Here is a 24,761-nt window from a genome sequence, read left to right on the forward strand (position 1 = left end):
TAGCCAGCGTTCAATCAAACATTTGTGACAGTGTGTATGTGACAACAACAACATCAAAATGGATATAAACCTTAAGTGGCTACAGAGCAGAATGAAAGGTATTACAGGACCACAGAAACAAGAGAGCAGAGGCTGTGTGGTTCCCTTACGCTCTTTGCAACAACAACCACCTAATCAAAGGCAATAAGCTCTGACAACACCCAAACAAACTGGGAATAGGGTTATAGAATAATTATTGTATGTTTCCTCACTGTAACGCTGCTGTTAGTAATAACAGTTTCTTTGGCGGACCTTGAAGTTTCTATGCCCTATTACTCAACACTGTGCTCTGTTTGTACAAGGAGCCCTGACAATCAGGCATCTCTGCCACTCCCTACGTATTGATAATAATGCCGCACAAACTTAATCACAGAACTCATTTTGAATGTATACAAGACCTGAAAGAATACAAAGCTCAATCAAAATCAGCAGCACACCATGCCAAACACATACTGGTACTCACACTCAAAACTACACTGAATCTCTGAAACACATGCTTATCTAAAGACACCAACCTCTCCTTCTTAATTATTATTAATTAATATTATGATTAATTTTCTTCTTTTTAATGTGAAAGAATTCTAAGAAGAAGAAAAGAAGAAAACAAATCTGTCAGGGCACGGTTACATTTCCATTCAAACAATATAAAAAGCACTACTGTTTCCATTACAGCTGAAGGTTTACAAACCATGTACAGAATCATTGTATCATTTAAAATAACACAACATAACAGTTGTGGCTGTGTTAGTAACTTACTTTGTAGATGACTGGCTCAGAAAATACTGGGGTATCAACACACAGTATCTGTGAAGAGGACACAGAAAATCATCAACACATGCATTGTGTTTACTGTCAGTTCTTGTATATGCTGCTAACACAACCCAATGACTCCATGGGTATTAATAAAGTTAATGTGAACGCACGACACTTTGATCATGTTCAATTTCAAATGACATAAACCAAACAGGCACTCACACACAAGGAGTTCAGCAGCTCTGGTGCTTTAACACATCTTCATTAAAGTGAACAGCCTGAAACAGCCATGATCCAGATACTAGTTCAATCATGAGAGACTCAGCGAACTGAATGAGAAAGATTTATTAAGTACAAAGTTTGAATGTGCATTGGCGTCCTAGACCCCATCGTGAAGACCACATCCGGAAAGGGGGGAAAACGCAAGAGGAGAGGCTGCTGGATCATAAGATCCCCCCGGGGTCTAGACCTGGTGGTGGTGGAGAGCTGGAGGGCAGGAAATAGGAGACCTTACTGGCGTGGATCTGGTGGTGCTTGGGGTGGAGGAGGGTTGCCGGGTTCAATCAGAAGACAGCTGGAGAAGAGACGAAGACTTTTAAATTTCGTGCTAAGCTGTGATTGGTCAGGAGAGGGATAGAAAGCGACAGCTCATTGGTGAGGGAGGTGCTTTCTATTAAGCACCTGACTAAGTGAGCGGAAGAGAGGGGGAGCAGAGGAGTGAGGGATAGAGGGAGAAAGATTAGGAAGCGGATAGGGATAAATGGTGAATGATGGGAAATAGAGTCTTCCTGATTGAACTTACGCTGAGAGCTACATTTCAATCATGAGAGACTCAGCGAACTGAATGAGAAAGATTTATTAAGTACAAAGTTTGAATGTGCATTGGCGTCCTAGACCCCATCGTGAAGACCACATCCGGAAAGGGGGGAAAACGCAAGAGGAGAGGCTGCTGGATCATAAGATCCCCCCAAAACAGAGAGAGATGAGAATTGAGGTCAATACTTACATATCTGGGCTCTAGATGGAAATCATGTAAAATGAAAGACAATTGTTAAAAGAATGCATAACATGACAGCAATCTACGGACTTGATGCCTTGAGAGGGGAAAGGAGAAACAGAGCTTAGCGAGTTAGGGATTAAGCTAGAGACAGCATAGGAAGAGGAGGGTTTAGGAAGTCGAGGAAAGCGTAGAAGAGTTTAGCGAGCGTGAGCTCGAGCTGATGAAAACATGGAGAGAGTTTAGCGAGCATGTGCTCAAGCTAAGGAAGCACGGGAAAGCATGGAAAAAGGAATTTGTTTAAACAAGCCCAACGGCTGAGATTGAGTTAAAATGAAGCCTAAAACGAAGCCCACAGGCTGAAATTGTGTTGTTTATACAGCCTAATCAGAAATTAAGCATGGTTCAAGATTTGCACCACCACCAGTAAGTGATGAAAACTTACATAACGGAATCACCCCAATAATATGATTAATAAGCATATCAGCTAGGCCAGAAGGGCCTGAAAGTAAACGAGTGGTGAGATATGATGGAGCGTGCTCGTTGGCAGGAATATCTTAGATATATTGCCTGGTATGAATTAAGCCCGCTGGCATGATGGCATTGATTAAGTGACCTGTCTAAAATAAAACTCGCTGCTGTGATAGCATAGCTAAATGGCCTTATAAGATCCGAAGCCCACTGGCTATGAATGCATTGATTTAAGGCCTTGCGTGAATGAAGCCCGCCAGTAGAAGGTGCATTAATATGAGGCCTAGGGAATGCCGTGAGAATGAAGTTAGCAGACATGAATTGACGATACGGCAGTAATAGGTGAAACTCACCAGGGACGGAGATTTCTGAGATACGAGCACATGTTCGGTGTTTTGGAGAATACAGGAAGTGAAGATCATTGACCAATTGGTTGCGGGGATGGAGGAGATACCTTGAGCTGACAGAATGAAGCCCGCTGGCTGAGAAGCACGGATAATGCTTTGAATGAAACGAAGCCCACTGGCTGAGAAGCACGGATAATGCTTTGAATGAAACGAAGCCCACTGGCTGAGAAGCACGGATAATGCTTGAATGAAACGAAGCCCACTGGCTGAGATGCACGGATAATGCTTTGAATGAAACGAAGCCCACTGGCTGACAGTACATTAATTATAAAGCTTGAGGGAACGCTGAAAGGATAGAGAAAAGGAGGGCATGGAGATAACATACATGATTCGAGCATTACACCACCACCAGTAATATGATGAAAACTCACATAATGATGAAATCACGTAATAATATGATTAATAATTTTACCAGCTAGGCCAGGTGGGCCTGAAGATGAATGTGTAGAGAGAAGATGATTGAGCGTGCCATTAGCAGGAATTAATTGGTTAAATGGCCTTGCGTGAAACAAAGCCCATTGGCTATGATAGCATAATTATATGGCCTGCATGAAAGCACCCACTGCTGTGATAGCATAGCTAAATGGCCTTGCATGAACCGGAGCCACTGAGTTGCTGCTGAAGTAGTTGCACCTATTCTAAAGGAATGACCCTAATGATGATTAGGGGATAATGGGGATCTGAAGAGAGGTTGTATGAAGTGAGCATAAAACCAGTTCCTAGACAGAGGGAGATTCCTGTGATAACCGAGGGACTTGAGGATCTAAATTGGGGCAAACCTGTAAATAACCGTTCATGGATTTAAAAGGACAGAAGGATGAATTAATGCAGGCTATGACTTCTGAACATGCACCACTGCATTTAGGGTGTAACGGCAGCTGTAGTGGTTAGATGGAATACTAGTTCTGAGAAGGTGACTTCTAGAAGGACTGAACGAATGGGAGGCCTACTCTAAGAAAGCCAAAAGCTAAGCGAAGAGAGATTCCAGGAGAGAATCAACAGAAGGAGAAATACACCTGATCTGGTTTGAAACCAATTAGTGGAGAATTGAAATAGGCCACGGAGATTCTAGAGGAGAGGGAGAAGCCTTCGAATGCCTTTAATAGTATAACTGCAGGTTTGAGAAATAACCTGAAATTGAAATGCATGTGAGCCGACAAGGTTCTGATGTGAGGTAGTATGAACCACCAGGAGCACCCTTATCTGAACTAAATGCGTTTCCAATGATGAACCCAAATGAAGCAAGCCCGGCTATGGGATAGATTGCATGCAGCACCGAAGAGACAGAATTGTGAGAATTTAAAGGCCGGCATCTAGCGAACCACTGGCCTTGGAGGAAAGAACCCCCCAAAACCCACAGATGGGCTCCATCTGGAACAACTCGAGAGAATTGGATGAAGGCACTACGTCATTATTAAAAGAATAACACCATGTTGCAGAACTGATGAAGCTGCTTGGATGAGCAGCGAAACGTCTTCAGGAAAACTCTACAAGTCCAGACGCCTTGTTTCAATCTTCTCTACTTATGATGACCTGGATGACTGAGAATCTTCATCAACATGTTGCAGAGCTCTTAGCAGGTGAGACCAGATCCGCAGATCACGCTGCAGCCTTGGTTCAAGGCAACATGGACACGGAAGATAGGAACTGCGGAGGAGCGTCCAGAGGGGAGATAAGAAAGGTTGGCCCTATGCAGTGTTGGGGAGATAACGGATTACATGTACCGACGTTATGTATTTAGAATACAAAATGAGAGTAACTGTATACCGTTACGTTTACACTCTAAAGAGATGGTAATCAGAATACTGTTACATTGATGAAATCAGTGGATTGCATGACGGTACTTTCCCGTGTTGCTGCAGGTGCGGGCGACAGAGAGGACGGAGCAGCCGGACTGATGGGGGTCAGAGTCTGAATCGCTGCGTACTTAATGCTCCTCCGACATGATGCCGGTTCACCGTTAGCGTCACTTTGATAAGTGAACTAGTTAGCCGTTAGCTGCTAGTTAACTCCGTCCAGACCTGATGCTGATGAACGTTTAAGTATGAACGTGTGATTGCAGTCAGCTGGTTTTATACATGGGTCTGTTTGACATTGACATTGATTCTGTGTGTAAAATGACTTTTGGTTGCATTGTTTAAAAAAATATTAGTCTGTCATTACGTTCCGTTTCTGTTTCTCTAAATAGAAGAATATTGATGGAACAATCTGGACATTTTCTATTGAATGTTTTATCGCGTCCTTTGTAGTCAGGGGGGGCTGATGGCTGCGTTCAATCACTTAAAATGCAATTCAATGTGTGAGTAATCCAAGTATTCAGAATACGTTACTCAGACTGAGAAATGAAACGGAATACATTACAAATTACGTTTTGGGCATGTAATCTGAATTCAGTAACTGAATACATTATATATTTTTTTTTTTTTTTAAACTAATATTTATTTTAATAATTAATAACCGTTTGACCTGTAAAACCATATGAATTTATACGTAGCAAAATACCCATTAACGACGGCATAGCGAACTCGCTTGTCTAATACATGTAAACACGAGCACATGGCTACTTAATATGCAGACTACGTCATCGTCATGATGGATAGTAGATCGACTCGCGTTATTGATACGTCAGGTAGTAAGCTCCATGCAGCTGATCCGAAGATGACTAAACAGGGATTTCTGAGGAGAAAATCATCCAGCATGTGAGCATAGAGGGAACTCTAGCTTCTTTAGCAGGATCTGGCATAAGGCTTTGACGCGAGATTGAAGATGCAGGTACTAAAGCAAATGAGACGAACGGTGAAATATATATATTTTAAATCCCAAATGCCGAAAAGATTCCATTGCAACAGGCGAATGGAGGAATCTAAATGGGTCAGAGAAGTCGGCTCCCAGGCCCATGAATAGATAAGTTTAAAGCGCTATCCGCTGGCATAAAGAGGGGACAAATGTTCGGCGTAATCAGACTAATTGCTGAAATGGGCCGGAGCGAGGAGCGGACAGATCGAATAAAGCCATTCTGCAGGAGTATTGCGTGTGGCTATGCCGATGGGGCTTGTACGAGAAGACGAGAGCGGAGGGGATTTATATACGGTAGCCCCTCTAGTTCTTTCTGCTCAGAGACTATTGAGTTTTCATATCGTGCCGATTAGATTTTTTTTTTTTTTTTTTTTTTTTTTTTTTTTTTTTAATTTATACCTGTGAAACTGAGAGCAAATAAAACAGACATGAACCAGAGAGTTGACAAACGCGAAATGAGGATTTGAAAACCGTACTGCGCACTGACCTGGGGTGCGTATCCTTGTAGGCGCTACAGATGAGGAGAGGTGACAGCCATAATATGACGGCCTTGTATATCCGTGGCAGATTGAGAAAAGGTTAAATGCTGAATGCCATGGCGGTAGGCTGAAGCACAGAGGGACACGGAGCAGTGAGCCCGCGAGCGCCACATGAATTGCCGAGATTATTTGGGACCCCGGCGATCGTGGCCAAATACGGGGTCCAGTCCACAGACCAGGCTACTAGCCGAATAGCGAGAAAGGGCTGCTTACTGGAAGTGATATTGATAGAATATGTTTTCCGGCTATTTAAGATGGGGGTCTCCGGTAAAGAGCTAGATAGTGCATTCTTGGCGTCTCTCCGGGAAAACTGAGCACATACATCCTGAAAGACGCTGAAAGACTAGAAACTGCCCGATGGATCAGATCGCTGACAGCCGGGGATCTGCAGATGAGGACGGCTGAGAATTTAGCTAGATGCCACAGATTTATGACGCTGAGGAGATTGCGGGATGAGGTTTACTAAAATATTGTCCCTGCCTGCAGAATTAATGTCATATGTTAGCGGATTGCGAAATGAAGGGCCTACCTATAGGAGGGGCAGGCCGAGCAGACGCCAGAGTGTAGCAGGAAGATGGTGAAGGAGAACGGGAGATCGGCGGCTGAGATCAAGTGGCTGGATCGGCAGGGACCGCAGGAGCAGGAGATGTGGACTCTACGACTGCCTTCAGGTGGAGGTCGACTGATTGAAGAAACAAAGACTGGCACTGGCAGTGTTTGATTGAGCGTGTCGAGGGAATAAGTGGAGTAGCGGCAGCAGGAGAGTAAGCGTTCCTTCGTTTAGCCCTGGGAGCAGAGGAGGCTGACTTCTCGCTCCTTTTACCGGCCGCGGGAGCCGCTGCCGGCACGGGTGCAGGGGAGACGGAATTTGGATCTGATGTTGGATTAAGTGAGTTCAGGAGGAGGAATAATGCCAGTTGATTGCAGCGTAGAGCAGCGCAGAATCGTTGCCGGGTTCAATCAGAAGACAGCTGGAGAAGAGACGAAGACTTTTAAATTTCGTGCTAAGCTGTGATTGGTCAGGAGAGGGATAGAAAGCGACAGCTCATTGGTGAGGGAGGTGCTTTCTATTAAGCACCTGACTAAGTGAGCGGAAGAGAGGGGGAGCAGAGGAGTGAGGGATAGAGGGAGAAAGATTAGGAAGCGGATAGGGATAAATGGTGAATGATGGGAAATAGAGTCTTCCTGATTGAACTTACGCTGAGAGCTACATGACTGTCAGCAAACATTACCAACAACTGATTTAAGCTAATCAAATGAACTCAAAATTCATTAGTAATCCTGTACTCCTGTTAACCTCTCATTGTGATCAACAATTACATAATGCAATTAGCAGAAAAAGTGTCACTATTATTACAAAGGGGCAGCTAATTATCTACAGGTTTAGATTTTGTTCCACAACACCCACTGTTTTAACAGAGACAAAATGGCTGACATGGAACGACAAGAGGAAAACACCAAGTCATTGAAGCTCATGTAAATCACATGAATGACCTCACAGTGTTGTCAAATCATTTAAAATAGCTTAGCACACATTAGCATCACATCTTTCAACCAGAAAACCCACACATTAACTAACAGACAAGAACACCAGCAAAGACAAACGAGCCACATTTCGATCTTCAACAGTGCAGCCACACTGGAAGGACATGCTATATTCTACTCTAATCTATGTACTTCCAATGTGGCTGCACTGTTGAAGATCTGAATGTTCCCACACCATCAATACTACCAATATGCAGATACACCTGGTCACCTATAGAACTCTACAGCATGTGTTGTCAGCAACAATACACTGTACTTTACCACAGACACAAAATGGCTGACATGGAATGACAATGGCAGGCAGCAGAGTGTGACTGACAAAAGTCAAGGATCATTGGTGGGCAGCATCACAGCTCCATAATTTAGGAGAAAAGCAGAGAAGATGACTAATATTGACCAGGTTGCTTCACATACTATTAAATCACATTAATCAACTGGTGCAGCTGTAGTTGTAATGACAGGATGTGACACAGTAGCTTCATCATGTCATTGAGGGAGAGACAAAGCACATGATACACACAGCCTTACAGAAATGAAGGTTCTCTGTTGCATTAACACTAGCTGTGTCCCAATTCAGGGTCTGCATCCTTCGGAGGACGCAGCCTACGCAGTCTCAGGAGGCCGCGTCCTCCTGAGCATTGTGGAAATATATGGTCAAACCTGGTCAAAATATATGTTTGTTTGCACATATGGTAAAAGTGTATGGTTGCTCATAGGTCGAGACCTCTGACTGAGGCCATAAAGTATTCTGATGTTTAATGGTTAGTTTAGAAATTCGAACTGCAAACCCCTTAGTTGACCCAAAGATGAAAACACAAGCTTGCCAAAGAGACAAGATATACTCAAGGTCGTAACAGGAGGACCTGTGAGAATACACACACACACTCACATCAAAGATGTGAGTGGGAGAACTTCAATGTCTTTTAGTTTCGTATACGCCCTCCACCTTGTGATTATTGAATATGCATGTTTCACTGAAAAACATTACCTTTTATGCCTTTCTATGTAAATGTAACCACACCTTGTTGTAAGATTAATAAAACGAGCCTAATGCATGGGACGGACAGCTGACAAATGGTCAGCTGCAGGAGCAGATCGAGGGGTCTGTATTGAGCTGTGCATTCTCCCTTTATAAAGGCGAAACTGAAACTGATCAGTACTGGTTTTCATTCAATGTTCTGTGCTTCGGGGACGGAGTCTGGGAATCCGGGGTGACCAGATCAGGTCACAACAATTTGGGGGCTCGTCCGGGATCAAAGGCAAAAATCATCCTCAGATCCGTCAATTGAACACAGGGGCCGATTACGAACAGACAGAGGACACGTGCCATGGCAACAATAAGGTAAGCAGACCTTTTATATCTGCATTGACTACTCTAAAATGTAACGTGTCCCGAGTCTTAGTAGTAATCTGTCTGTAAAAGTGAAAAGAACATTGACTGAATGAATTTAAGAGAATAACTGTAAGTGAATGAATTATGACTACAGTGAATTAACAATAACCGTAAGTGAATGAATTATGACTACGGTGAATGAGTAATGACTACAGCTGTTTAAGAGATAAGTAAATGATGCCTGCAGAGGATTAAGAGAATTTAAGAGAAAAAGGGGTAGCAGAAAATCCTGAGTGTGGCGACTCCACCGGTGCTCTGACGAGAGGCCGGAAAAGCTGGGTTTGAGGCCCGGGGCTTGAGGAACCCTAAATCACTACAGAAAAGAGAGAGAGAAAAAGAACAAGACCAGGCAAAAAACACATGGTATGAATGTTGGACTGACTGGAAACTGAAACAATGACCGCACTAGTTAGGCGGGAGTTGTAGTAAGTCTACAGGCTTCCAAATTACAGATATATAAGATTCTGGTGTCACGGACAGAGGCTAGTCTCGAATCCATTGGACTGAGTACCAGGGACACAGCGTGCCATATTTCTCAGTCGGCCAGAATCTAGAAAAGAAAGGAACTCTGAGACTCATAACTGTGAGTCGTCTGAGATAAAGACGACAAGACCAGAGAGTAGAGAGTAAATAATGAAATAACTGTGAGCCGTTCTTACACTGGACGGCAAGACCAGAGAATAAGTCCTGTGAGTTCATGAAGCACCCCTAAAGAGAAACAAAGAGAAGTGAAGATACAGTACTGACACACACACACCGAGCTCGCAGTATAAATGGGTAAAGCATGAGTGTGGAATGTGTATGAATGCCAGAGACGAGGTGAACTGAAGCAGCAGCACTGCTGGAAACCTTAATTGGTGTAAACGTAAAGCAGTGGCCTGTTGAAGTAGGTTCACTCACGAACTGGATTAGTGTTTTTGTTGTGCACATACTTTTGTATATATTTCTGATGTGAACATAGTTTTGTGAACTTTTCTAACAACATAGTTTTGTTAATTCTTCTGAGCACAGTTTTGCAAATAACACAAACTTATTAAGCTTTAGTTTTTAATTTTCACGTAATCACATGACTGAGACTTTGATGACTGACGACATGGACGGAGATTTTAACAGAGACACTGTTGATGATGGGTGGGGTCCGAACAGCCCACTAAAAACAGTAGAAGCTCAACTGATTATTTTAGAGAAAGCGCTGCATCAGGCTTTTGACTCTAAAACCGCATCTGAAGAGATGACTCAGATGAGGGAGGCAGTCATTAATTTGCTGGGAGAAATAGGCCGTGGCATGAAAGATAGAGGTTGTTTACAGAAGGAGTTTTGGAGAAAGGAGGGTGAAGCGAAGGCAGAGAGGGAGAAGGCCAGGAAGAGTGCAGAGCAGTGTGGTTGGTCTAAGAAAGGGAGATTTAAGAGGGAGCAGGAAAAAGCAGAGGAGAAGAGAGCTCAGTGGGCGCGATGGGCTTTGATAGGTCAGGGTGTAACTCACCTCATGACTGAGAAGCCCAAAACACAGGATGCCAAAGCAGAAAAACATAAGGATCCCCCACCGTATACACCACCCCCTCCTACTGCACCACCATCCTCTCATTCATCTGCTGGATTATATCCAGTTTTACAAATAACTCAAGGCACACTGGCCATAACAGACATGCCTGATTCCCCTGAGGCGTGGTCTGATGACAGCTCTCACACGTCCCAAGTGAGTAGTGTGTCTGCTTTACCCTCGGGAGTTAGCGCCCGTGAAGGGCCTCCAGAGGCCCCTGACCTCTCACCTTTCCAGCTGCGAAAGGAGAGAGAACCGAGCTGCGACAGAGCACTATGTGTTGCAGCTGAAGCCCCGCTGTCACACAGAATACAGACACCAGACATTGTGAACACAAAGCAGGGAGAAATAGACAAGGTGCAACAGTTGCAGGAAGAATTAAAGGAGTTGCGGGCTGCTATAGCTCAGGACTTAACACCACACACATATGCACACGCTAACCCCCAATTTGGAGACGCTACACTTCACGTGGGAGGCGTGTGGAAAGACGGATCACAGGAAGGGAGGACAGCTGGAGTTCAGATGCATGGATCAAACACACCGGGTGCCACCCTGGTAACCCAGGCATTCAGAGGGTGTGGTACAGGACCGCCGTCCTAAACGGGGTTCCTGAGACCGTAAAAACTGCCATGGATAATAACCCAGACATGGCAGGGTGTGATTCCAGTGTGTGGGAGAGACATCTAGTGCATCATTTGGCACGTGCCCAAGACGCAGCACAAGCTGACAGTAAGGATGTCCAGGATTTGCAGACACAATTATTGAAAATGCAATTGACTGAGGCCAGACAGAAGGCCAATGAAAAAAAGAAAGATAAAAATAATAAAGTCATGGTTGTCACTGAAAGCTCTGACGCACCTCCTGTCACACCTTGGGTGCCTCCACCACCTTATTCTCCTGATTATCAGCAGCCTACGGGGTCCTACAGGGGATACGGATCAGGGAGGGGCAGATGGAGAGGCAGGCGCGGAAGGGGTGGAACACTTAGGGGACAGCCGAGGGGAGACCCAGGTCGTGACCGCTGCTATTACTGTGAGGAGTTGGGACACTGGGCCAAGGACTGTCCACACAGACAGGGACAGTATGCCCGAGGACGTGCAGCGTCTGGTCCACGGAGGGCTTCCGCCCGCCCCCCAGGACCTACATTCACTGGACAGTTTCCTGTTTCCGGCTGGGAACAGTGGGATTGTGACTTCTCACAACGACACACCCCACAGAGCAGCTCAGATTACATCGGCACGGCAGACCCGATGTTATCTATGCAAGTAGAGGATGAGACACTGCCTTTTCTGGTGGATACTGGCGCCACCTGTTCTACACTGTTTCAATCATCTTCTATGGAATTGTCCAACAACTCTATCACTGTGATGGGCTTCTCTGGGGATAAACAGACTCTGCCTATAACCACTCCCATGACTGCTCAGTTGGGACATCAGACTGTTTCACACTGTTTTGTACACTCACCTCTTCTGCCTCTGAATATACTGGGGAGAGACTTGCTGATTAAGTTTGGAGCATCTATTTTGTGCGGCCCAGACGGGCTGACAGTGACACTGCCGGACGGCACCATGTTCCACTGTAATGTTGCAGACACAGGCGGACAATATCTGATGAGACCTGTGACTGACCCATGTGCTGACATCTACTGGGGCATGTTACATCCTGAAACTCCCCAGAACCCAGGAATCCTTTCTGCCTACCTGCAGTGGAAGCCCTGGATAGCGCAGGTCGAACCATATGTTTCTCCCCCTGACCCCCCTCATGTGACTCTATTTTATGACAGGCAGCAAACTGATTGGTACCATGAGAAGTTTGCGCACTCCCTAGAGGGACAGGACTGGTCTATTACAGTCCGAGACATTTTTGTGGCACCTGAGGGCATGGCAGCCGGTGTGGACCTCACTCCAGAACAAATGTCTTGGTACATGATGAGTGACGAAGGGCATCCCCACGTCTCATTAGCTGTACATCCAAACCACCAGGCCAAAGAACTAGGTGGCATGGTTAAACGTGCCATGGGGCAATCAGACTGGCAACCCACACCTTTACCTCAAATCATGTATTCTCCATCTGCTAAAGCATACAAAATAACTGTTTCAACTATGAACACTGTCACTCTGGCACATGAACTGCTTGCTAGACATCATGGTAGAGAGAAAACTGATCATCCTCTGGCACAGGCTGTGATTGACAGCTTGCCACCACATTTATGGGCAGACGGTCCCACTGATGTGGGTCTGGTGGACTGTGAACCTGTGCAGATTAACACACCAGGCCCTTTGTGGATACCACAGTATCCACACAAGCCAGCAGCCGGAGCTGGCATTGCAGATACTATTCATGGACTCTTTGAAAATGGTGTGCTGGAACTCTCTCACTCAGATTGGAACACTCCCATCCTACCTGTAGAAAAGAAAGGGACAGGTAAATATCGCATGGCACATGATCTGAGGGACATTAACGCTGCACTGTCAACCCCCACGGTACCAGTTCCGAATCCATACGTGGCATTGGCCCAACTGGATCCTTCACAGAGCTGGTTCACCTGCATAGATTTAGCTAATGCTTTCTTTTGTCTCCCTCTGGCACCTGAATGCAGAGACATTTTCTCATTCACATATCAGGGAACGCAGTATCGCTACACCAGGCTACCTCAAGGTTTTGCGCTCTCCCCCGGTATTTTTAATCAGGTTTTGAAACAGATACTCAGTCACTGCACCCTCCCAGAAAACACTACACTCATTCAGTACGTTGATGACCTTCTTATCGCAGCTCCAACGGCAGCAATCTGCCTGGATGCCACGCAGGCTGTTTTGCAACATCTGGCCACAGCTGGTTTTAAGGTCAGCAAATCTAAACTCCAATTAGTCAGGAAACAAGTTGCTTTCTTAGGACGCATTGTTTCACAAAAGGGAGTCAGCATATCGCCTTCACACAAATCTACCATTTTGCATCATCCGCGTCCTGACAAAGTGAAGGACATGCTCTCATTTCTCGGTCTGACTGGCTACAGTAGAAACTTTGTTGCTAACTACACTGGCCTCACACAACCTCTCAGAGACCTTGCCAAAGAACATGGCATGCGTAATGTGTCAGCTCGCCTAAATTGGACGCAGGCCGCGGAACAAGCATTCATTGCTCTTAAACAATCTTTGGCCACTGCAGCAGAACTAGCCACACCTGACTACACTTTACCTTTCTATTTGGATGTCTCTGGAACGGATGCCTGCATCAATGGCATCCTGTTCCAGAGAAAAGGGGGAGAGAGAGTAATACTGATGTACATCGGTGCCCCCCTGGACAACATGGAGAAAAGACACCCTCAATGCACACAACACGCAGCAGGAATAGCTAAGCTAATTCAAAAAACCGCACACATGGTCATGGGACACCAGCTGTATGTACTGACAACACATAGTGTAGTGGCATACGTGAACTCAGAGACATTCACACTCACCTCATTGAGACAGAGGAGGTTGAGCAAGATTTTAGAAGCACCAAACATCACCTTCACACATGAGGGCATCAACATGGCAGAGCAGATAGGAGCTGGAGAGCCACACACATGTGTAGAGAGGGTAACCAGAGAAGAAAAAGTCAGAATGGATTTACAGGCCACACCTCTTTCAGAGGCCAGAAATCTGTTCACAGATGGGTGCTGTTTTAGACATGACACAGAAGGACTCAGAGCAGCATACGCAGTTGTTGAAGACACAGGGGAAGAAATGAGAACACTGAAAGCAGAAAGATTAGAGGGACAGCAGTCAGCGCAGAGAGCCGAGGTGAGGGCAGTGATTGAGGCACTAAAGATAGGTCAAGGACAGGACATCAATGTTTTTACTGACTCAGCATATGCGGCAGGAGCAGTGCATGTGGAATTAGGGCAATGGCTGAGAGCAGGTTTTCTCACTGCAACTAACAAACCTATACGGCATGAGGCTGAGATGAGAGAGCTTGCTGAAGCTCTGTTGTTGCCTAGCAAAATGGCTGTGATTAAGTGCAAAGGTCATGGAGCAGGAACTGACAGGGTCACAAGAGGAAACAATGCAGCAGATCAGGCAGCAAAACAGGCAGCAGGCTATGTTGAGCGAATGATTTTTATGTGTTCAGAAACAGACTTGCCTCCCCCTGTTGATTGGACTGATTTGATGCAATTGCAAAACAAAGCCTCTCCACAGGAAAAAAACACTGTGGAAAGCTAGAGGGGCGACTGACACAGGAGGAGTATGGAGAGGGCCTGACGGACGCCCCATACTGCCACCTGGACTGAGACAGACTGCCATGGAGGAAGCGCATGGGGTAGGCCATGTGGGGTGTCGTGATAAACTGTCATTAAATTTCTGATTAACACCTACATCCCTAGACATGGTTTTCCGAAAAAAAAAAAAAGAAGCATGCTTTTGGTACTGTTTATCATTCACAGCCTCAAGGAAAGGTGGAAAGGATGAATCAAACCTCAAACAAAAATTGGCTAAAATCTGTGCACAGACCAAATTTATATGGGTTCAAGTATTATCTATTGTATTGATGTTCTGGTAATAACGCCATATAATCCACACCCTATGAGCTTCTTACAGGTCGACAGTTTCCTGGACCAGCTGGCCGGCTGAGACTGAAGAAGCATGCAGTATGGTATTAATATAAACCATAATATAATGAATTTGAAGCTTTGGTGTTAGAATTTGTATTACAGGAGAAAGGAGAGATGGTGAGTCCAGAAGGAGCCACACACAGCCGAGCGGGTCCTCCTGAAGGTGATAAAAGGAAGTGGTCGGAGCCGAGGTGGACAGGTCCCTATCAGGTGACGGAACGCACCTCTCACGCGGTTCGGCTGAGAGGAAAGGGGGACACCTGGTATCACTGGAGCCAGTGCGCAGGCGCAGAGGAGCCTCAACGCTCTCTACAGGACGTCCAAACTGATCTGAGGGCACAGAAGTCTGAATCGGCTGATTCAGACACAGATCCTGTCACAAAAGGGGCAGAATAATCCCCTGACAGAGATCAAGGATCCCGGGTAGTCTAACCCCAGGGATCCGAAGAAAGAAGACACATCCTGAGGACGAGAGGACCAGAGAACCAGGCGGGGCGCTGGATGGACGAGGCAGACGGACAGGAACACACACATGAACTGATAAAACACAATTTTGTACATTCTAACTGACAATTGTCATTATATTTGAGCTGTTAGGAGTATCTGGGGGCGGGAACGGTGAAAGACCGACCGATTAAAATACCCCCACATACTATGATGTATAACATGTTTCGTTTTATGTACTCACATGATATGTTTTTTAATACACTACATTTTTCACAGAGTTTTTCTTTTTGGCACCTTCATTTATGGTTTTGACACGCATACACACACACCAGGCGTTTGGACATTTACTCACAGTGTTGTTACATATAGATGTCACTTTTACCCATAGTTTTGTTTGATTACACACAGTGTTTTCCTATTTGCTGATGTGACCGTTTGTTGTTTCTTTTCCTTATTTTGTGTTGGACTCTTAGTAGAGTCCAAAAGGGGGAATTGTGGAAATATATGGTCAAACCTGGTCAAAATATATGTTTGTTTGCACATATGGTAAAAGTGTATGGTTGCTCATAGATTGAGACCTCTGACTGAGGCCATAAAGTATTCTGATGTTTAATGGTTAGTTTAGAAATTCGAACTGCAAACCCCTTAGTTGACCCAAAGATGAAAACACAAGCTTGCCAAAGAGACAAGATATACTCAAGGTCGTAACAGGAGGACCTGTGAGAATACACACACACACTCACATCAAAGATGTGAGTGGGAGAACTTCAATGTCTTTTAGTTTCGTATACGCCCTCCACCTTGTGATTATTGAATATGCATGTTTCACTGAAAAACATCACCTTTTATGCCTTTCTATGTAAATGTAACCACACCTTGTTGTAAGATTAATAAAACGAGCCTAATGCATGGGACGGACAGAATGCAAATGGTCAGCTGCAGGAGCAGATCGAGGGGTCTGTATTGAGCTGTGCATTCTCCCTTTATAAAGGCGAAACTGAAACTGATCAGTACTGGTTTTCATTCAATGTTCTGTGCTTCGGGGACGGAGTCTGGGAATCCGGGGTGACCAGATCAGGTCACAACAGCGTCCTCCTGAAGATCCTCAACCGTTGGTAAATGGGACGGTCTAGCCTTCAAAGCACTTCCTGATTGTGGCACGACGTCATTACGTTTGCCCCCCAAGCCCGGGAAAAACAAAAGCGCGGACAGACGACAGCAGACAGGCGAGAGAGAGAAAAGAGAGAGGAAAGAAACAGAGAAACAAACGAAAAAAATGGAGCTCGAGAGTTGGATTTTGTTTTTTTTAATTTTTAGGTTGTTGGAGGAAGAGGAGAGGCGGCTCCGGCAGCAGCAAAATCGGCGCCGACTCGTCTATTTCAGGCTGGGAGAGCGCAGTGGAGAGGTAACGTTAACCCGCTGCTGTAATAACCCATACTATTGATAATCATTAATATACCAGTTACTGAGCAAAACGCTAGCCATATAAACAGTAGATTGACAAATATGATTAAATGTAACTTATAATTTATTCATTTGTAAGACTTGAATACTTTAAACTGATTAGTAAATGTGTAAGATCCCTGTGAATAACACTGACTTAAATCACTGCTTTAACCCTTTACCTGCAGGCCTGTGCTCATGTACTGTAGTTTCTGGCTTGTATATGGAGTTTTAGGGAGTATTTTAGCACATAATTGTGTGTCTACACACTGTGTGTGTATGTTAGAGAGGAAGAGAGCCATTTGCACACTGATCTTGTTGTCTGTGAGTACACACAACCACAGAGTCTTCATAGTAAACAAAAACAAAGAAAGTGTTGCTATGCATGTGTGGCCCTTTGATGTCTACAAGTGCAGACTAAACAAAACAAAAAGGCAAGTGGTCTTACATGTGACCTTGTGGTCATTTGATGGTGAGAAGAGCAGAAAGCAACATGAAGAGAGGATTCACTTGTGCACAATCTCTGGAAATGATTGTGCAGCCTGGCTCTATGAAGGGCCAGGCTGTGAAGCTGTGAAGGCTGCACAAGTAGATCCGTCACTTGTTCACAAGCGAATCCTTCATTCGTTCACAAGTGAATCCTTCATTCGTTCACAAGTGAATCCTCTCTTCATGCTGCTTGCTGCTCTTGTCACCATTAAATGACCAGGAGGATGCATGCAAGTCCACTAGTGTTTTTGTTTTGTTTAGTCCGAACCTCTCAGCATCAAAGGGCCCGGCACTTACTTTTAGGGCTGCAACAAATTTACTTTACTTTACTTTACTAAACTACTTTTAATACTAATTTAGTAGGGGACTAAACTGTAGATTAGATTTGGTTAGTCAATGATTATTTATTATGTTATCAAGTTATCTATCTATGGTGTCTATTTAGTAACATGCACATGTACGTATGGTCGTGTGGAGCGCAACACACCATGGAAAAGGGGCACTTAGACCTCACTTAGACTAATTCAGTGATCTCAACTGAGACACTAACCTAAAAGTAAAGTCACTCTACTGGAGGACGTGTTTTCCGAAAGCTAAAAAAAAAAAAAAAAACAGCTATTTTACCCATCCACAACTTCAGACGCCAGAACTCCTGGATGTTTTCATTTTACATGCTTATGCATTGCCGTTGTACGTCTGAATTAGGTACACTTCACTTACTTAGTAACTTATTTTCCTGACTTTCCTTCCCTGACAGTGTGCAAATGGCTCTCTTCCTCTCTAACATACACACACAGTGTGTAGACACACAATTATGTGCTAAAATACTCCCTATAACTCCATATACTTAAGCCAGAAACTACAGTACATGAGCACAGGCCTGCAGGTAAAGGGTTAATATGGTAATTAAGTTGTTAACTGTAAAAATCACAAATGTTACCTCCTACCAACAGGGTAAACCACCAACAATCAAGAATGCATGATTATTTAGTGCCATGGCTGTGCAGTCAAAAAAAGTGTGTTTATAATGTAAGTCTATGGGACAAAATGGGAGAAAAAAAGAAAATCCAGTGCTGTGCAAAAACTAATAATGCAATAAAGTCAATTTTTTTACTGATGTTTGACATGACCAAGACTGTAATAAAGGTTCAAAAGAATCCAGTCCACATTCACCTTTTCTATTAAAAATGAGCCATTTTGTGTGTTTTTTTTTTCAATTTTCAGCACCACCCCTTATAAAATTGGTGATTAAAGGGTTAAAATCCTGGGGGAAAATGATTTTTTTCACTACTGTTGATTAGAACTGAAGTTAATTAAAAGGTCTATGCAAAAAAATTTCAAAAAAATATTTATCTAATATATTTTTAAAACCGTTAAAGTTAGGGGACGTTTTTGTCCCCGAACAACACATTAGGGAGAAAAAAAGAAAATCCAGTGCTGTGCAAAAACTAATAATGCAATCAAGTCAATTTTTTTACTGATGTTTGACATGACCAAGACTGTAATAAAGGTTCAAAAGAATCCAGTCCACATTCACCTTTTCTATTAAAAATGAGCCATTTTGTGTGTTTTTTTTTCAATCTTCAGCACCACCCCCTTATAAAATTGGTGATTAAAGGGTTAAAATCCTGGGGGAAAATGATTTTTTCACTACTGTTGATTAGAACTGAAGTTAATTAAAGGTCTATGCAAAAAAATTTCAAAAAATATTTATCTAATATATTTTTAAAACCGTTAAAGTTAGGGGACGTTTTTGTCCCCGAACAACACATTAGGGTAGTGTTTGCGAACAATGCATGAGGGTTAAGGGACTAATTCTGTGCAGACAGGTTAACTGAAACAGAGAGCATTGATTGGCTACATTCAAACATATAAGAAATTCGCTGAATGCTTCTTTAAGGGTGAACTTCCTGTGTGTGCAGACAGTGGAGGTGGTTCAGGTGTTATAAATTGGCATCGCCATGGTTCAGATGAAGAAGTGGTTCCAGTTCCTCACATGCTCACATCTGCTAGTCCACAGAGGACAGTGGTCCTATACACATAAAGAACACATACTTAATGAATGTATGTGTTTTTATAGAGGACTTCATATTGTCTGAACCTGAGGAGGAGGAGGAGGAAGTCCTGTTCATATCAGCTGACAGGACTGATTCTGGTGTCAGCACATGTTGCTTTAATCTACAAAGTGAAATTGTTATTTGTTATAAAGTCATACACTCTCAGACTCTGGATTCCATTACAGGACAATGTGGACCTCATGACAGTGTTGTATGGAAAGCCAGTTCAGCATTTGTTACATTTCTAGATATTAAATATTTTATTTCTCGCACTAGTAAGGCAAAACGTTGCACTAGTTAACTAGTGAATGCATTTAGACCTGGTTAGTGTTGGGTGTATGTGCTTCAGGGATGTTATTTTAGGTTAGGTTAGGTTAAAGCACCAGAGCTGCTGAACTCCTTGTGTGTGAGAGCCTGTTTGGTTTATGTCATTTGAAATTGAACATGATCAAAGTGTCGTGCGTTCACATTAACTTTATTAATACCCATGGAGTCATTGGGTTGTGTTAGCAGCATATACAAGAAGTGACAGTAAACACAATGCATGTGTTGATGATTTTCTGTGTCCTCTTCACAGATACTGTGTGTTGATACCCCAGTATTTTCTGAGCCAGTCATCTACAAAGTAAGTTACTAACACAGCCACAACTGTTATGTTGTGTTATTTTAAATGATACAATGATTCTGTACATGGTTTGTAAACCTTCAGCTGTAATGGAAACAGTAGTGCTTTTTATATTGTTAGAATGGAAATATAACCGTGCCCTGACAGATTTGTTTTCTTCTTTTCTTCTTCTTAGAATTCTTTTTTTCTTTCGCATTAAAAAGAAGAAAATTAATCATAATATTAATTAATAATAATTAAGAAGGAGAGGTTGGTGTCTTTAGATAAGCATGTGTTTCAGAGATTCAGTGTAGTTTTGAGTGTGAGTACCAGATTGAGCTTTGTATTCTTTCAGGTCTTGTATACATTCAAAATGAGTACTGTGATTTGGTTTTGTGCGGCATTATTATCAATACGTAGGGAGTGGCAGAGATTCCTGATTGTCAGGGCTCCTTGTACAAACAGAGCACAGTGTTGAGTAATAGGGCATAGAAACTTCAAGGTCCGCCAAAGAAACTGTTATTACTAACAGCAGCGTTACAGTGAGGAAACATACAATAATTATTCTATAACCCTATTCCCAGTTTGTTGGGGTGTTGTCAGAGCTTATTGCCTTTGTTAGGTGGGTTGTTGTTGCAAAGAGCCGTAAGGAACCACACAGCCTCTGCTCTCTTGTTTCTGTGCTCCTGTAATACCTTTCATTCTGCTCTGTAGCCACTTAAGGTTTATATCCATTTTGATGTTGTTGTCACATACACACTGTCACAAATGTTTCATTGAACGCTGGCTATCATACACGGGAAGAGGGATGCGATAGACGTGTATCCAGTGATTAGCCTGGCTGCCTCTCTAAACCCCTCTGGAAATGGTAAAAGCATTTTTGTAACTTCTATACAGATCCACAGTTTACTAAACATCGCAGATTGACACTAAGAGGCAAGAGATGGTGTAAACTAGCACACAGAAAGATGTTTTATATAGGCTACTATGAATGAGCTGAGACACTCCATAAATCATGTGTACAGGTGTACCTGAAGGGGCAGATGGAAGCTACAGACAGCAGGTCATCAGCTCTAACAGAAGAGACGACTCAACAAAAAGGCACGAGACGTCGTACAATATGTGGTCTTAATAATACAGTTACATTGTTCTAAGTGTTTTGGTTGTTGGATTTCAGTTACCACCCCCATGTACGTTGGTATCAGACGGTCAACGGTGCAGTTGCAAGAGTGATCTTGGTGAACCCAGAAAGTCAGCGCTGTGATTTCTTCTCTGACAGAGTCATCTACAGGTCTGTCAGGACCAGACCACCAGTGTTTGCTCACTCACTTTCATCACATCCAACATTCAGTGGAACTTTCTGTCCAGAGCATTTTACACTGGTGGTAGTGGGTACATGTTCGCATGGCCAGTCTGTAAATTAGACAAACAAACGGTGTCACACAGTTCCGGTTACAGTTTAATGTAAAGGGCATCTCATTCAGTCACTTTCCTTTGGTGCTACTGTGATTGTTCTGTATTCTGTTGTTTCTGAATAAGTACAGCTGTCTCATAATTGGATTTAAAGGAAATCTACATTTAATTTGTGATTACATTATCATGAATTTGATTGGCCTAACATTATACTAATTTAGCAAAGATATCTTTACTCTGCTGCAGTTTACATTCATTCATGTCAGGGGAACAAACTTCTTGTTTGCACAGACTCAATATACCCGCCCTCATTTGTGTCAGATTTTCATTGTATACATTACATAACAGTAGAATAAAGCTTGCCCATCTGATTCCTAAGACCTTCTATCAGCAGCAAATAGGTAACTTGGTTGTTGGTGCATTTCTTGACTGTCAGTATACATGATTCCTTGTGGTTGCTCACCTGTGGGAAGCTTCCAAGGAATTATAGTGGTTTATTGGTTCACCCTGACAAAGAATGAGGAGGGATATAGGGGGAGATTATAGAGTTTGAGAGATGATCATGAAACAATGTAGAATATTAATGTTCCCTTTTGTGTTTTTGCAAATTGAAATCGTAAATTGCCTTAAATGCTTCAGAATTGCAAACAAGTGACCTGGTATGGAGGAAACTTGGAGTGTGTTGATGCCCTCTTTTTGTTCTGCAGTGGCAGAGTGAATGGTCGTCAGTACAGAGCCGACCTGGAGCTTTACCAGAATATTGTTGCTGAACAGTGCTGCTGGGAAATGAAGTCCAACCAACCCGTTCTCAAACTAGTCAAACAGCAGCAGGGACACTGGGAAAGACTTGTCAGGACTAAGGTACTCAACTTGTGTTCAGTCTGCAGCAGAAATATAGAATTTTTCCACATCATCTTTTGATTGATTTCAAAGGTGATTTATCTTTCTAGAATATTTTTGTGAGTCACGACATGGATCACCTTGACGACGAGGAAGAAACACCAAACGGTAAGCTGCTGGAGACTGACTTAATTTTTGTGATAATACCTACTTTCAGTGAGAATGATTCGCCCTCTTGTGGTTTTGTGGTTTATAGGGAACACAGGAGAGGACAACTGCTATGTGAATTCGGAGAGCGGTAGTGAAAGTGACTGAACATCTAGCTGTGCATGCATTCATACTTATTCATCATAGGATCACAGGACTGTTATAAAGTTTACACAGTTAAGTGATCTGATTTATACTATAGAAAGAGATTTTTGCTCTGAGATGCAGAGAGCCGTTTGTGTTTCATGCAAATATTTTACATCAGACAATGTTACTTTTGAATTATTAGTCTGTTGGAAAAAAATATTCTCCCTTGCTGTCATCAAAGTAAATAGTGTTCAGTACAGAGTAAGTAATAAGAGTAATCAGAGTAATTAATTCTCACCAAGTGGCATCAAAAAGTATGGAAGAAAATCATATAAAACAAATAACATAAAAAAACTATGAAACCTGTAGTAATATACAAATGCTCCACCATAGTATAAAGTATAGTTCACGTGAGGAGCAATATTGTGGTTATTATATCAAACGGTCATTCTGCCTGTTGGCATTTTGGAGAGAGAGAGAGAGAGAGAGAGACACAGTTCGCGCACACTGACTGCAGACACGCACACGCGCACACTCTGACTGCTCGCACACACACGCACGCACGCACTCTGACTGCACACACACACTCCGACTGCACGCACACACTGACTGCACTCCCGACTGCACGCACACACACTGACTGCACTCCCGACTGCACGCACACACACACTGACTGCACTCCCGACTGCACGCACACACACACACTGACTGCACTCCGACTGCACACACACACACACACTCTGACTGCTCTCCGACTGCAGACACGCACGCGCGCACACTCCGACTGCAGACACGCACCGCGCCCACTCCGACTGCTCTCTGACTGCACACACACACACACACTCTGACTGCTGTCGTGACCTTCCCTGGTCACCCCGGATTGTCAGACTCCGTCTTCTGTATTCAGAACATTGAGTGAAAGACAATACCCTGGGTTTGTAGTTTCGCCTTTGCAAAGGGAGAACACTCAGTGAACACAGGCCTTTCAGTCTGCTTCACTCCCCTCCATAAGTGTTCTGCCCCTCCCTGGACACAGGCTCGTGGAGGTACATTTGCATAATCTATTTGCATAATAGATCAACAGTTTTTCAAGACCTTCGTTGGTATTACCATATTGGGACATGTTGCCCTGTTATTCCCACCTACCAATTATAATAATTGGTCTAACATATTTATGACTGTGAAACGCTCTGTATCCCTCCTATGTTGGATGATTTATCTTACGTCCGATGCCTCCCAGTGCTTCGCCTTCACCGCATCAAAAGGGTTCCAGGAATGATAACATCCTCCCGAACTCCCTGTAACGGAGGATGTTTGTGTGAAAGAGTGTGAAAACCTCCCTTTTTCTCTGAGTGAAAGCATACATACGAGTAAATATGTGCTCTGTATCATGTCAGTGCATAGGTAACCTTATATAATTCCACACTGCGCACACACACACACACACACACACACACACACACTCTGACTGCTCTCTGACTGCACACACACACACACACTGACTGACTGCACTCTGACTGCAGACACATGCACACACACGCTGACTGCTCACTGACACACACACACTCACTGACACACAGACACACGCACACTCTGACCTCCTGACGGACTGTGACTAACCTGTCACCTTCTCTCTCTCTGTGTGTTCAGAGTCGGATCCTGTCCATGTTGCTCTGCTTGTCATCTTCCTCTTCATCCTCCCAGGTACAGCTGGACTTGCAGGTCCTGGTCTGGGGTCCATGTAGAGTCAGTGACTGTTCACACCTGGGATTAGCGTGTGAGGTGACCACATCACATGGCACAGCTGTGATTGGATCACATGCTACAGGCAACCTTGCCTGTTTGACCTTTGACCTCTGTGCAGCTCTGTCACTCTGTCTCTGCTTCCTGTTTTCTCTCCTGTCAGGTTCATGACAGACCTGCTCCTCCCACTAAGCCACTCCCCCCTGATCCCGCTCTAAAACCTCAGCCACAGGTAACCTTGCCTGCCGGTGTCCATGTGCTGTTTCCGTGTTAATGTGTGATTATTAGAATAATTAGGTAATAGTGTATCATTTATGAAGTCCTCTCTATCTACACACTGCCACCATCAGGGCAGACTGA

The 24,761-nt window shown here is 43.8% G+C and overlaps 1 long non-coding RNA gene across 1 annotated transcript; it reads left to right on the forward strand.

The window, feature by feature from the left end:
• Positions 1-22,325: 22,325 nt before the first annotated feature.
• On the forward strand, positions 22,326-24,600 carry LOC114429818 (uncharacterized). Its single transcript, XR_003669936.1, has 3 exons — positions 22,326-22,385; positions 22,475-22,532; positions 24,309-24,600. It is a non-coding gene; the product is annotated as an uncharacterized LOC114429818 (long non-coding RNA).
• The last annotated feature ends 161 nt before the right edge of the window (positions 24,601-24,761 follow it).

This window comes from Parambassis ranga, unplaced genomic scaffold, assembly GCF_900634625.1.
Source record: "Parambassis ranga unplaced genomic scaffold, fParRan2.1 scaffold_21_arrow_ctg1, whole genome shotgun sequence".
In the NCBI taxonomy this organism is placed as follows: Eukaryota; Metazoa; Chordata; class Actinopteri; family Ambassidae; genus Parambassis; species Parambassis ranga.